The sequence below is a fragment of the Oryzias melastigma genome, linkage group LG6, assembly GCF_002922805.2.
Source record: "Oryzias melastigma strain HK-1 linkage group LG6, ASM292280v2, whole genome shotgun sequence".
Taxonomy (NCBI): Eukaryota; Metazoa; Chordata; class Actinopteri; order Beloniformes; family Adrianichthyidae; genus Oryzias; species Oryzias melastigma.
This window is the reverse complement of record NC_050517.1, coordinates 22368316-22383577: the sequence shown is the minus strand read 5'-3', so window position 1 is coordinate 22383577 and position 15262 is coordinate 22368316. Positions and strand designations below refer to the sequence as shown.

Below are 15262 nucleotides of genomic sequence, written 5' to 3'. Positions count from 1 at the left end.
AAATAAGTGAATTATCCCGAAAAGGATTCCAAAGTGTAGAACTTCCATTATTCCTTCTTTGTAGCTTTGCCCCACCCTCATAATCCCTGACCAATGACTGAAGAGGTCTTTAGTCATGTGGTTTTGTCCACAAGACAAACTGCAGACTGAATACAGACCAAACTCAAGGTATCCAGACCAACAGATTTTTCCCTAAGACATGAAATAGTTTTCTAAAATTAAAGCTTTGACCCAAAAAAAAAAAAAAAAATCAGTATGATAGTACCTGTCCTGTTATTACTGTTCACTATTTGCACTTATAGTTGTAATTTTATTAAAATGAATAAACACAAAACCATTTTCCTATAGACCCAGAAAAAGTCAGTTAAACTAAACTAAACTAAACACATGTGTGTAGAAAACCATTTTTTTAAACATTTCAAATTAAAAAAGAAAAAAAAAATCAATGAAAAACAAAACATGGTTTAAGTAAAATCTTAAAATTTTCAAGGCGTTTTATATCAGAGAAGTGCGTTAAGTATTAAAAATAAAGGCAATATTTTGGATTAGTTACTTATTGATGCTCACCAGCTTGTAAAACTGCAGTTATATACAGTATATATATGTTTTGGAGACCTAATTATTTTCATTTGAAAAAAGGATTTAGAAAGTTGAACAAACAGGCCACCGTACTGCTGTTTATGCCTAATTGATCAGCAAAGTAAGGGACAGTAGTTTGTGCTTTAGAGCTGCCAGTGTCATTGTTAGAAACGCTCTTGAATGAAAACAGGAGTGTCAGTTTGGTTGCAGTAAATCTAAAGAGAAAGAGGAATTCAAAGAAAGTTTGTGTAAGGATAAATAAATAAGAAATCAAGCTGAGTTCTGAACAACTGAGCCAACATTTATGAATAAGATATAAATATAGACACAAACTGACCTTTGTACAAAAACAGTTTGCTTTTAAAAACTTTTATTAAATGTATAATATTTAATTCTGACTGGAATACATAGAAGAACTGACAAGAAAAAAATCCAATTAGTAGAAAAAAATATTTAAGATGTGAAAGTTTACTAAAACAATGTAACTAAATATTCTGCCATACTTTGATAAACCAATGACTTTTTAGCTTTATTAACTTTATTGTATTGTGATAAATATTTCTTGCAGTCATCTAAAGCTGCATCAAAGCCATCGACTTCAAGGGATAATAAAAAAGATTTGATGTGTTGACTTGGACCTGAAGATAAATATGGAACCAAAACTGTTGCAAAAGTTACAAAACATAATGAACAACGCAGAGTCAAAGGTGGTCAAAAAATCCTAAGGACCAACAATATTCATTAATATTCAGTTAATATTCAGTTTTATTTTGAAGAGTTTCATATATTAATCACAATCTCTAAGCTGTGCGTGTTTGTGCATCTGCGGTCCTACAACAGACTGGCGACCTGTTCAGGGTGAACTCCGCTTTCGCCCAACTGGAGCTGGATTGGCTCCAGCAACCATGTGACCCGAAAAGAGACTCTGTGGGTTCTGAAAATGGATAGACGGATTTAGAAAAATCCTTTTTAAACTTCTTATATGACTTTTTCATTTAATACCACACGACTTCAAGAAAAAAAAAGGTAAAAAATAATGTATTTTCTTAGTGTGCTTTACCTTTATTATATGATATTATTCTTTATTATATGATCATGATTTATCATATTTTTAATTGATATTTTTACAATTTTTAACTAATAGGCCACTTTTGAATTTCCTGCGGGATGAATAATTTATTCTATTCTATTTTATTCTATTCTATTCTATTCTATTCCATGTCAACTTTATTTGCTCCACCATAATGAACCTTTTTAATCTTTTATAATTTTAACTCATCAATCTTCAGTGATAAACAAATGATTTATTATCATTTTGTATATTGGAAAAAAAAATAACTTGCATGAATTAAAACAAGATCTGGTAATTCATTTTAGATCTGTTAAATGTATAAAATGTTTGAAACTATGAGGGTATTGAAACAGTGGTCAGCAATGATACCATGAAGCCCTAAAAGTGTTGAACGTCACTGATATATAAAGTTTAAGTGCTTGTTAGAAATTTGGGCTCTTTAAACATAATTTTAACATTTATGAATCTTCTCACTTTTTTTGTTCTAAACTCAGTTTTACTGTATATCTCTGTCATGTTTGATCTATTTTTTGTCCAGCGAAAACATGAAAACATGGGGAAAACATGAATGTGCTGCTGAACTATAGCTGCAGGATCGTCTCGGTTTCTCTCAGTGACCGACCGGACGATGAAGAAACTTCCAAAGAAAGTTCCTTCAGTTTCTTCCTCAACTCGTTCTCACTCCGGCTCCTTGTGATTTAGCTCCCCATCATTCTTCAGCGTTGTCATTGAGCATTTTCAAACCTCACTCTGCTGACAGCGGCGTGCGTGATTGATGCAGCGATGCAGATTTACATGTCATGCTGAAATAGCACAATAACCTGCACGCAGATAATCACCTCATTGAGAAACACTCTGGCCTCTCTCCACTCCCAATTACTATTGTGTATTTGATCATATAACCACTCTCCAACAATGCGTCTAATGGGCTTACTGGCGGCGGACCAGGACTAGCTTGTAAATAATCTCAGTATTGATTCTAATAAATTAGGCTCATATATGCAAACACAGAAAAATCATAACTATAATCTGAATGTGCACAGGTGGGCACACTGACAGGTAGAGATTTATGCTTTTGCTAGCTGAGCTATCCTTAACTCTTTTATATGTTTAATTTCCAAATGCGATTGCTCCACCACTCCGGCTCATGTAGATAAATGCAAAGGATCATGGGTAGGGCAGTGCAAGATGAATACACGTCATTTTTAAACTAGACAGCCCCACCCCAACCCCCCCCTCCCAAAAAGAAAAACAATGTGCTAAGAGCTCTGATGAAAATAGGCCATTCTGAACATGATGTAGTTAAGTATTATAGGGTAAATGAATGTTTCAGTGTGTTTGCTTTCAAAGCCTTAGAGTAAAATAAAAAGTGGTTCATTTTAGTCGTTTATTTTATAGCATGAAGGGTATATGAATGCTTTCATCCATCAGAGATAGTCGACCTTTTTCTTTTGTTTCCTTGATTATGTCTTACGCTACAATCAAGTGACGCATGTTCAAGAAGATTTGGTGTAAAAATGTTTTTCTTTATGGTTCTATTCCAATAAAATACTTGGTTTCATGTAATTCAGATTGGGCACAAACCACAGTTATTTAATTCAACGGTTATCACTTCTATTAATTAAAAGGGGCATCATCCATGCATCACTACCAAATCTGAGTCCCTGATTGGTCAAAGTTTAACTGGTTTAATTTTCAATGCATGTTCAATGGCCGCACGTTTTATCGTAGAGCCTGAAAACTGTCTTAAAAATGTGAACGCAAAAGTTATGAACGCAGAAGCCCCAAAACGGATTTGCATAGACTTTTCATTGGAAGAGATTGTTTGCACGTGATTCCAAAGACGTTTAGAACATAACTTAAAGCTACATTCACACTGGGGATTTCTGCAAGAACATGCTTTACATGGTTTCATGAACAAGCATTGGTGTTGATGCTGTTTTTTTTATACCCCCTACAACTGAAGGAGGCTTGGTGCAAAAAGTCAAAACCGTGCAAAAACTGCTAATCTTGATCTAGACTTTTTCTGATATATCAAAGACTTCAAATGGTAAATGGCGTATACTTGTATAGCGCTTTCTACCCTCCTTCGAGGGCCCAAAGCGCTTGACAGTCACAGACCCATTCACCCATTCACACACACATTTATACACTGGTGGTGGCTCCGCTGCCGAACACTGGCGCCAACCTCCCACCAGAGGCAATTCGGGGTTCAGTGTCTTGCCCAAGGACACTTCGACACATGGGCGGGCAAGGCGGGAGTCGAACCCGCTCACTTCTGATCAGGAGTCGACCGCCCTACCACTGCACCACGGCCGCCCCTCTTCAGTCTTATAATTATGGCTAAAAAGAAGGTAAATATTCATTTCTCGTAAGTGATCATGTTTAGTACATCAGTGTTTTGAAAAGATGGCTACCCACACCTCACTACCAAAGCCAAGTCTCTGATTGCATCTGATTCAGCATCAACAAGTTCTACTGGTTGAACTTTCAGCGCGATTATGAACGCCTGCTTTGTACGTTGAACCCACGACTGCACGGTCGGCCATGGTGTAGCAGCAGGGCGGTCGACCTCTGACTGGATGATTGCAGGTTTGATTCCCACCTTGACCGCCAAAGTGTCGAAGTGTCCTTGAGCAAGACACTGAACCCCACATTGCCTCTGGTGGGCCAAATGTGAGAACTGGTTCTGCGACTGTAAAGCGCTTTGGGTCTTCAAGGAAGGTGTTAAAGTGCTTGACGAGTGTTTACATAAAGGTCTTGTTAAAAGTTGGTGGTGTGAGCGTAATTTTATGGTTACATTGCACTACAATATGTCAACTAAATAACAAAAATCAAAAATGTCCACTTTTAAAAATAAGATATCTAAATATTTATGTACAAGAGAAATCTTGGATTGTACCTCTGGTGCATCATAATTGTGGGGGAGGGTGGGTCACCTCTCAAAAACACACTTGCATACCTATGAGATTAATTATGACTATCGTGAATCACTGTGCAATTAATTAACTCATCCTCCGTAATGAGCGTGTGTGAGGAACTGTGTGTGAACCGTGTCACACAGACAGCCCCTCCACCTCCCCACCTCTCGGCCTGTCCTCTGTCTAATTGCTTCCCTCTCCATTAAAATGCAGTCTGCTGTGACATCACTCAACCCTCTGCTGAAGCAGGCCAACGCACTGGACGAACCCCCCCTCTCTCACACACACACGTGCACACACTCAGATTTTGGCGAACCTTTCTGTCGCTCCACAAAAACTGACTTTGTCTCCTTGAAGTGGGAGTCATGCGAGCGCAGTGCCAGAGTTGTGCTGAAAAAATATAAACACTGGAGGTCTAACAGAGGCTTTAAATCTGTAGTGAAAAGCTTAAAAGCTCCCAGAGAGCGTCTGAGCCAACATCCACCAGTGATTTCTTCTACTTTTGTGTTTTTTTTACTGTAGGTGGAAGATATTGACCCAACAGAGAGTTGAGATTTAGGTTTTATATGCTTCTTGTAGGTCTGTAAAAAGATTTCTGCAGAAAGAACCCTTCACTGCAGAAAATAAAGAAAATCAACTAAAAGTCTCACCTTTCAAACTTTCTTTTAAACCTTCATATTCATGAAGGAAAAATAAATAAAAAGATGAAAAACAAATTATTTCACACTAACAAATCATTGTTAATGATCACAACCACTATTATAAAGAAAAACAAACAATTAAAGAACAACTTTACATTTTAAAAATCAAAACATAAAAAAATGAAATAAAATGATAAGTGTCAGGACACAAAAGCAACTTCCAGATATCAAAATTTAATGTTAAAAAGTTCAACATAACAAGAAAACCTGAAATGGTAAATACTATGGGACATCGCTGATTGAATGATGATATCCACTATTTATGTCAAATGATCAGTAATGTCTTCTTCTGTAAAAAAATGAAAAAACATTTTGGAAAACAAAAGTAATTTATAGAAATCAAAATAAAAAGTTAAAAATGAGACAAAAGAAGAAACCCTAAAAGGTAGATACTGAGATTAGATGATTATGTTTATTCATCATGTTAACTGAAAGTTATTTGGCATGAAGTACCGGTAATACAGAAAATATCCGTACTCCACACTAATCACAAAACTTTTATTAGTATGCAAACTTTGAAAACACATTTAATTAAAACTCAAATGTCAAAAACGACATTATCCAGTCAGTGATGTCCTATAGTACCAACTTTTTCCGTTTATTTTTTTGTGTGTGTGTGTTTTAATCTTTCCTTTTTGACTTGTGAAAATCATTTCTGTATCTGAAATATTTTATTTTTTATTTTCTTTTAATTTTTAATTGATGTGTTTTTATTTCTAAAGTGTAATATTGTTTTTTTATTTGTTTTGCTTTTTAATTGTGATCTTTAATACGTTTTTGCGTGGCGTTGTTTTGTTAGTGTGATTTGTACTTCAGGGCCACCGTACAGAACCACACTCAGAGGTCATTTCTGATCTCACAAATGAGCTGTATTAAAACAAAAAACAAAAAAAAAAACTTAAAAAAAAGTATTCCCGTGTGTCATGAACCTTAAAAGTCACTCATAAAATGCGGTCAAATGTACTTCATATTCCATATGATTTCACTGTGGTATTAGCATAGGCCTCTACATGTTATAATATAGTAATAGTGAGCTGATTTATATGAAGACACAATAAAAAACACGATAATAAGCCAGAATGTATCCTAACTCTCCATTCCAGTCTTTTTCTCTCATTGTCTCTCCCAGAGCTAATCTGATTGGTGAATAAATCATGCCGACATCAGCACACACACACACACACACACACACACACACACACACATAGCGAGCCTCCACGGTGAGGTGAGAGCAGTGGTGTGCTCCTCGGTGATCATGAGGACAGTGGATAACAGATCTCTCTTTTATCATTCCCTGACTTTCCCTGACATTTAAAAAGCCATTAACACCACAGAGATTCAGCCCGGTGTACATTTCATATGGAAGCACGCCCCAGCACACATGCATGCTCGCCTCTCGCAGGGCTTCTCCTCTCCGCCGTGAGCCTCTGTGATAATGCTAGCCCAAATGACACAGACAGAGCAGTGAATTATACCTTAATAAGCTTTTCACAGCTGACCCTTGTTCTGCAGAGATTAAAGGAAAAAAGATGGAGTCCATCGGTGGTGTATTCTAAGAGAGGCGGCTTGTGGAGTTTATTTTAGCCTCTATGTTAAGGCTGATTATCCTCACACACAGATACACTGTAAATACGAAGCATAATAATATTTACAACTGCATGTTGTATTAATTTATGGTCTGTTATTGTATGAGAAGGAGCATTTATTGTAATCAGAGGCTGGAAACACAGTTAATGTATGTTCACTAGCAGTCTGCCTGACAAAACCGGCTAATGCAGCAGATGACATATGGCCTCACTTTTTGTTATTAGCATGTATTAGCAGCAAACACAGGCTGAGCACCAAGCCACCGCTGACTAATTACATTCCATTGTGTCTGTTTGGAAAAAACAAAATGAACAAGTGCTTCTGTGATACACTGGCCAGCACTTAATCAGCGAGATGCTAACGTGAAACTAAATCTGAAACAACGCCACTCGGCCGCAGCGTGAGTCATGACTAGCAGTGATATACAGCAGATGCAGATATTGAATTCAGTCATTTAAATGCATGTTATTCTAAGTCTGCAGACGGTCGAAGAGCTTTCGGCAATTATGGATCGGACCTTTTTAAACTCCTCTGAAAACGGCTTTAAATCTCAGGTCCCCGAGGGCACGCAGACACGTTTAGAAGACAGAAGACTTGTTTGCATAGGAAAGGAGAGACAAAGTCACACAGGGCTGTGGGGAAGTGTTGACTCCCGGTTTGAGGCTGCAGGGATCAGTGAAGTGAAACAACTTAAAATTAAAAGGTGGATGATATATATTTTTTTTTTTTTGGTTCGTTCCGTGTTTGAGGACAGCTAAAGCTTGGAGAATGTGGTGGAAACAACAGCTGGATGAGTGATCAGCAGAGGAAGAGGAGGAGCTGAAGGAGGAAAGGATCCAAACAAAGAAAATCTACTCGACAGTCTGCTCAGCTGAAGATATGATGCTGACAATCTGACTCGAGCTCTTAGCTGCGCTCTAATGCTGCGGGCCCAACATCCTGCGAGTCTAGATAGCAGAGGTGTGTTTACAGGCGTGTCTTTATCGTGTGTGGGAAAGTTTTGCATGAATTTGACTCACTGGTATTTGAGTTTTCACTCTTTCTGATATGCATTCATCTGCAATCAGAATTATAATAAGCTCAAAGGCTTTTTTATCTTAAGTTTTCTTTCTATTTCTGTCATAGCTTTGGATTGAAAAATAGAGGCCTCTTCCGATTCAGAGCATCAGCGCCCCGTCAGAAAGATGAGGGAAACGTTCCGAAGATATGCTCGTGGATGGTCATGAGAGAGGGGTGAGTGAGCAGGTTAGAGATGGAGAGAAACCCAGTGAGTTATTGGAAAAACGGAGCGACGGGGATGTGGAACGGGAGAGCAGCGAAACAGACAACATGAGTTATGGCCCCAGAGAGAGAAGGATCTTTCACACATTGAGACAAGCTGGTGATTTAGGGCGAAAGGACACTGAGACAAGCTCGGCTGCGAAAGGTGATAGACCTAAATAGGTAGAACAGATCCACCGCAACACTACAGTGTTAACATTGTCAGCAACTGGAGCATCCGGGAAACCTCTTATCTCGTCTGCTGGAGGAGTCAAGCACATGTTATGCAGACAAGTGCATCATTTCTGTGCTAGATTGGAACTCTTTCTAGGAGAAGAGAACGCGTTTATCGCTTATATTATGACAATCAGACCCACTCTGATGAAAATGGTGTTTTTAACACGTTCTTGTTGCATTTTTGTAATAATAGAGGACATATTGTTTATAAAGAAACAATAAACTTGATTTCTAAGTAGTTTGTTACACAAATCGTGGTGAATCAGGAGAAGATGTCATCTGGCTCAAACTGTACGGCTGGATTTCTTCGATATTGTTAATTGTTTGTTAGGTTGGAGTTGTGAAATGCTGTAAGACAGCAGGAGAGAGAGTAAACAAAGGGATGATGGGAAATGGGGAAGTCCTGGCCACAACCCAGAAGGAAAATTCTGATGAACTCCTACAGAAACTATGTCCTAGAAAATGACAGTTTTGGGGGTTTTTGGCTAAAATTTGATTAATCATAATGTAAAGACCACTGGGAACGCTTTTAAAATGGATAAAAAAAGATTAGAGTACATCTTTAAAGTGCAAAAAATTCCAAATTGTAAAGAAAAAACTTTACGCCACACAGCATACCTGCCGATTATCCATCATTTCAAACCAGCTGAAGTTTCTCTGCAGTGAGAACGTGTGTTGGTGCGAGACAAAGGTTGCACTGTTGGAACCCAGAGTGCTGCGGTTTTGCTTTGGCTGCTGTGTGCGACCCCACACACCGTGCAGCTGCCCAACTTACAAAGTTGTGGCTTCAGTGTGTTTTTGTGGGAATCTCTGCGATCTTTGTGGTTGTGAGATCACAGAGGCAGCCAGGTGGCACACACAGAGAAACTGCTGCAACGCCGCAGGAGACGTTCTGCAGCACATGTCTAAAAAACAGCACATGTTGTGCAATAATGCTTCAGCTACTTTAGCAGTGTAGTAGTGTATATTATCCAGCAGAAAATATAGCTAAAGAAATGACAGTTGTTGCTACTTTTTATTGAACAATAATCTCTAAATAAATAAAACTAAAATTTACTAATTTTTTAATAGCTAAATTGTTGTTTATGCTTTCAAATTAACTTTTTTTTTAAAAAATGATGGCTTTTTAAGCCAATCATTTTAAAATGATACTTTTTTTTTCATTAATATATCCCCAAAAAGTTTGACTTAAACTTTAAAACAACAGAAGAACTGAGACTCGAAGAGACTGAAGTTTGCTGATGTTATTTGTCTGGATCTCTAAAATTATCCTACTTCTGTCAACACTACAAATTTAAAGGAACCATGTCCAACACAGTCCAAAATGCCTTTTTTATGAATGATAGATATCAATCTGAGATGATGCGCTGCATCAGATATCTCCTCTTGACTTGCTTTGTAGAATAAGCTCCTGGTACGGTGGCCCTGAAGAGTCAACAAATCACTTAATGCAAAAATATATTAAAGATTACAATGACTATTAAAAAAAGCAAAAGAAATAAGAATAAAACATTACATTTTGGAAATAAAAAAATAAATCCAGAAACCAGGATGAAAAAACACATTTTAGAAACCAAAGTAATTTCCAAAATCAAAAAGAAATGCTAAAAAAAAAGGAATTAAATAGGAAACCAGAATGCTGTTAATCCCCGATTGAATGATGTCATTTGAGTTTTGACAAAGAGGGAAAGCAAAGGCATGTTTTACCCAAACTTTGGTAAAGAGTTGATTGAACAATCACCAAACTTTTGCAGCGGCTGAAGCCAGAAGGCCAGAAGCTGAAAGAAATATTGTTTTTTTTTAGAAGATGTTGCCATGTCATCGTTCGATCAGTGCCACATTTTTCTAGTTTATTCGTTTGTTTAAATTTTTTTAACACTTTTTGATTTCTGGAAATTATTTTTGTTTTATAGAAACATTTACTTTTTATTTTATTTTTATTTTTTGGTTTCTGGAATTTTGTTTTAAATTCTAAACTATGATGTTTTAAAAAAATATATATTTTGCCTTTTTATTTTGTTTTGTGATCTTTAACATGCGTTTTTCAGCACTTTAGGGTCACCATGTTCCAGCCCTGACTACCATTATAAAAAAAAGCTAGCAAATACCATTGACAAAGTGACAGTTTTTCACATTTTTATTATTTTTTAAAAATAATAATAATGGGAACATTTTCTCAAATGACTTATTTTTACCAAATATAACAAACACTTTCTTTAAAATGACTGCAAATATAGATATAAGAAGTTCTTTCCAGATCTTACAGACCGTCTTCACTTTTTATATCCTGCCTAAAAACTTTTTATTTTTGTCATTCTAACTACACAATCACTCATCCAGACAGAAAGAGTTAGCATGAGTTTTGGGTGTAATGAGTTGGTGTAGAAGTCATACAAAAAAAAGCATTAGGAAAAAGGTTTGCAACAACAAACAGAACATCAGCAGTGAACATCTTAAAGGAGGAAAACTTTTCATCTAGGAAGCTGCAGACGCAGGTTCTGTATGGCAGCCTGGCTGTGTGTGTATTTTGCCAGAGTGATCCGGTCACTAATCTACCTGACCTTCTGGCTCATTTGCATGCGCCGCCTCTCTCCCTGACTGAGAGATGCCATGACCTTTATTAGCTAATTAAGAAACACAACAGAAATAAACCTGACAGGATGGGAATGGACATCAGCACACATACATTAGGACATGAACACACACTCTCTCAGCATGGTCGCTGACAGAATGAGGATGGAGAGAAAAAGGGAACGGATGAGCGGCGGTCTGGGAGCAAAAAAAAAGAGCTGTTTGTCAGATGCAAGTTACAACTGCTTCTCATCCCGTTGCAATATTCTCCAGAGCCGACTCGTAGACAAAGTGTTGCCACACACAGTTGTCACGGCTACATTTGCCAGCAGAGACTCCAGCTTTATAGAATTATACAGGGAGTTTCTCTTAATCACACGCTGAGCTTCTGTAAATCTTTGAGAGCAAGAATAAATGAAGTAAATCTCCCCATGTCGGCTGTCTGCTGCCACTTAAGTGCAGTCGGCCTCTTGTTCTCTCCTCTCTCCCACTAAGAACTCATAATAAGCTGGTGGGCCCCTGAGGCTGAAGGAGGAAGTGCATGTTTGTGTGCTTTATTCAGTAAATCTACACACACGCACACAATGGTGAAAAATGTTCACACACAACGTATCTCCTGGTGTTCATAGATTTTAATCTGAACTGTAATCTGCAGAGTGGGTAGATTATCGTCTGACAAGCACCGTTTTGAGGTTTGGAAGATGATGCAATCGACTCGCCTCCCACATCTGCATTCTCACACAAAGCTCAGTCTACTTCACCTCAGAAATACTCTTTGCATGCACTTTTATGAACCTTATTGCAAGTTTCAAAAATGTTTTTTTCATATTCAAACATGGATGGAGACTAAGAAGATGAGAGGTTGAATCAGAGGACCTTGAATGGAGCTAGTGGTGTAAGAAAAAAAAAAACAAAAGGAGGGAAAGATTGAAGGGTGCAGCGTCTCAGTGCCACTGAGTGTCAGTCTTTCTCTGTCGCCCTGACAGGTTTCCTGAGCGGCAGTCCACACTGCTGCACACAGGGGCTTCACACGCTGACGGACAGAGCCAAGGGCTGTCCTGTCCACAGCACATCACAGCCGGCCGCCTGCTCCCCTCCAGCAGCCCACCCTTCATTGTTCAACACCTATATGGACAAAAAAACATTTTCATGTAGAATGAATGTGGATGTGACAGTCTGAGAAAAAAACTAAAGATGGAGATGAAAAAAATCTGACTTGTAGTTGTTTTGAGGAATCACAAAGAATACATTTTTGTTGACAGCTGCACAAGACACGACTCAAGAGACTTTTTCAGGTGTGTAATTTCCCAATTCCTCATTTTTGAAACATGAACGTCCCAGAAGTAGTGCGCTGTGAAATCAATGCAATAAACTGCAACAAATTGTTCTGTTATAGTTTGGTGTCAAACATTTTCTTTTTCCAACTCAAGCTCAGACTTTTCCTTTGGAAATCGTGTCGACACACAGATACAGATTACTTCAAAAAAACATATTTAATCAATCGTGTTCAATTCAGCAGCCCTGGAACTCACAATTACTATTTAAAACTTCATTGATAATTTGATATGGCGTCAGTTTAATGGAAAGCGGCAGAAAACTTTGCAAGGCTTGGGAAGTGTTTACCTTCAGAAGTCTTGGAAACATCAGGAGGAGGAAAAAGAAGGAGCCCAAAGATCTATGAAAAATAGTGTGTTTTTTATGCAACAAAAATAAAAAAGAAGAACAGATATTCTGTTGGAAATCTGCTTTTTGGTGTTCTTGAGGCTTTTTCCTGACGATGAAGGACAAATATTGAGAAACTAAAGCTCCAGGTTGCATTTCTGAATATATTTTTTTAATTAAAATCATTTTGAAAAAGGAGCAGACAAAAAATTCAGTTAGAAAAAAAATATATATATATTATTTGTGATGTAAAAAATACGATGGGTGGGGCCACAGCCTTCCTGCTCTGCTCCATTCTGATGCATTCACTTGTTGACAACTAGATCCGTGTACGTTTTTGCTTTCTCTGTCCAGCTTGAAACTGGACGGCTGGATAGCTCCAATCTCGCTCGCCATTTTGGATGGCGGCTGAAAATAATTACTTGGAAATGGAAATTGACAAACATCATTAGCCAGAAGTGGAAATTCCACAAGATTTCAGAGTTGTAGCCAGTTTTATTACAACTTTTTAATGTGAATAAACAGTTTTATTAGCTTAAAATGACATAAGGTTTATTAATTGTTTTTTAACTCATTTTTAATCAAATAAGTGAACGACAAAAGTATTATTTTACACTGTCTGACACAGAAAAGTTGCAGTGGGACAAATGTGTGCCTCCCAACAACTTTGTGTGTCCTTCTGTGCAGCATGTTGTAACCTCCCTCCGTGAGGGCCTCCTCTGCTTTTCTACTTGTTTGTTTATATTGCCCTCTGCCTCTGCAATGTCATGGCTGAGGCTGTGAATTTTTATCCTCCCTGTATTCTAGTAAATACTTAGACAAAACGCAGCACACTCTGATGAGCCCGGGGCCTCTATAATCAATCACGGAAAAAAACAACACAAAGATCAGGCTGTTCCTGCTCCATAAAACAACAGCGGCAGCCATTCAGAGTCTGGGAAGTGTAATTCAGTTCTGCTTTTTGTTTTTTTCTTTCTCTGTTCAAGAGCTGCACAATATATTTGTGACTGAGCATGTTTTTTTTGCCATATGATTTTATATTTGGACTCATTATATTATAGACGTATTGACCAGATAATGGGGAAAAACTAGTGGATAAAAGAACGTCTGAGAAATCCTCAAACCAAAGTCCGAACTTGAACTGTGACCATTTCCTTTTTCCTACAGGCTATAGGATCAGGGAAAATGCTGCATAAATATTTGATGGTTTCCTATAGTAGCCGAGACCTAAATGGTAAAGGAAGAGCAACATTAAACCCAAGGATCAAGGAGGGTTTTAAGGATGGCAGCAAAGCAGATGCACCTAATCGTATCAGAGCGAGTGTTGATTATGTGTGAGAAATTGTACAAAAAATCCCCAAATTCTTTACTTTGTGTAATTTGTTTTTTACTGATAGAAGGATACAAACACAACACAATGTAAAAAATAAAAAAAAAAATATCAGAAAATTAATCAGCTATTGGAAAACTACTAGAGCTATGAACAATAACGCACGCGATTAATAAAAAATAATTAACGCGTTAATATTAATTAACACGAAGCAACTGTCTTTGCCTTAAACAGTTCAGGTCTCCACAGCACTTGTTCATTTCTGATAATGCACACTTTGTTGGGCTTTATCCCACTTATACCATAGTCACTTACAAAAGAAATAAATATTTAAGTTTAGTATTTTAATCTTGTTTTTTTCATTTTTTTGTTGAGCTGACTATTTGATCCATGGTCCGGCACATTGTCATGGTAACACATCAACGCGTCGCTGAGCCTCGACTGCACCAGTAAAGGAAAACTATATATTTAAGCTATGTCTGATTCTTTCCCTACTCACTACATAGACACCATATAGAGCATTCACCATTTTGCATCGATGTCCAAATCTACAATTCTAAAATCGAGTGCCCTACAATTTTCCCAGAAGTCTTTGTGAAAAAGTAGCGTGCATCAATGCTCACTACATTAGCAAATATAGACCACAATGCATTATGCTTGAACCTTTTTTGCAAAAAAAAAAAAAACATAATAATAATAATAAAAGTGATTATTCGCAACTCATTTTTTTGCAGGTTTGCAATTAATTAGTTAATTTTTTTAATCAAATCTTGGCCTTAAACAATACAACTGAATAGGTGATAAACTGTTTTAATGAATCCCTCTGTCATCTTAGAAAGTTTTTCCTCCTTTGATTAGAGTATAGAGCTGTGTAAAATCTCAAAGTGATCAACATTATCAATAGGGACAAAAAGGTTTGTCTTTGCAGAGACGTATGCAGATGGCAGCTGATGTATGATGTTAACCTTTGCTGTTCTCGCCTCCCTCGGCTCCACCCCCCTCTGCACACTCACTCACTCACATGGAGTGCTAATCGTATTGATCCATTAGTGCGGACGCAGCTTCGCCATTTTTCTCCCTTTTGGTCAAAATCAGTTTCGGTTCCTCAGGAAATGATGTCTATGAAGTCAAGATATATTACGAGAGTCCATAACATTTTTTATGTCTCTGCTTTTAAGTAAAGCTGCCATGGGTGCAGCGCATGTTGCACAAATTAATTTGATAAATGTGTACGCTTTCCGTGGTTTAGATTGCTTGTCAGTGGCAACAACTTTCAGACAAATAGTCTCCTTCAGTTCAGCGTTGTTCCTCTCTTTGTCAGTTTTAGGGAGGAAAAAAAAAA

At 37.5% G+C, this 15262-nt stretch overlaps 1 protein-coding gene across 6 annotated transcripts in view; it reads right to left on the bottom strand.

Annotated features, from left to right (window-relative positions):
• Window positions 1-15262, bottom strand: part of LOC112152479 (transcription factor Maf) — a 99998-nt gene that overhangs the window by 9850 nt on the left and 74886 nt on the right. For 3 of the 6 annotated variants that reach the window (XR_002920308.2, XR_004948081.1, XM_024282088.2), the window contains exon 3: window positions 10151-12053. The exons of the other annotated variants lie outside the window; for them this stretch is intronic. The gene's annotated coding sequence lies outside the window, so the exon portion shown is untranslated. Of the gene's footprint in view, window positions 1-10150; window positions 12054-15262 lie in introns of those variants that run through there. 6 annotated transcript variants of the gene reach the window in all.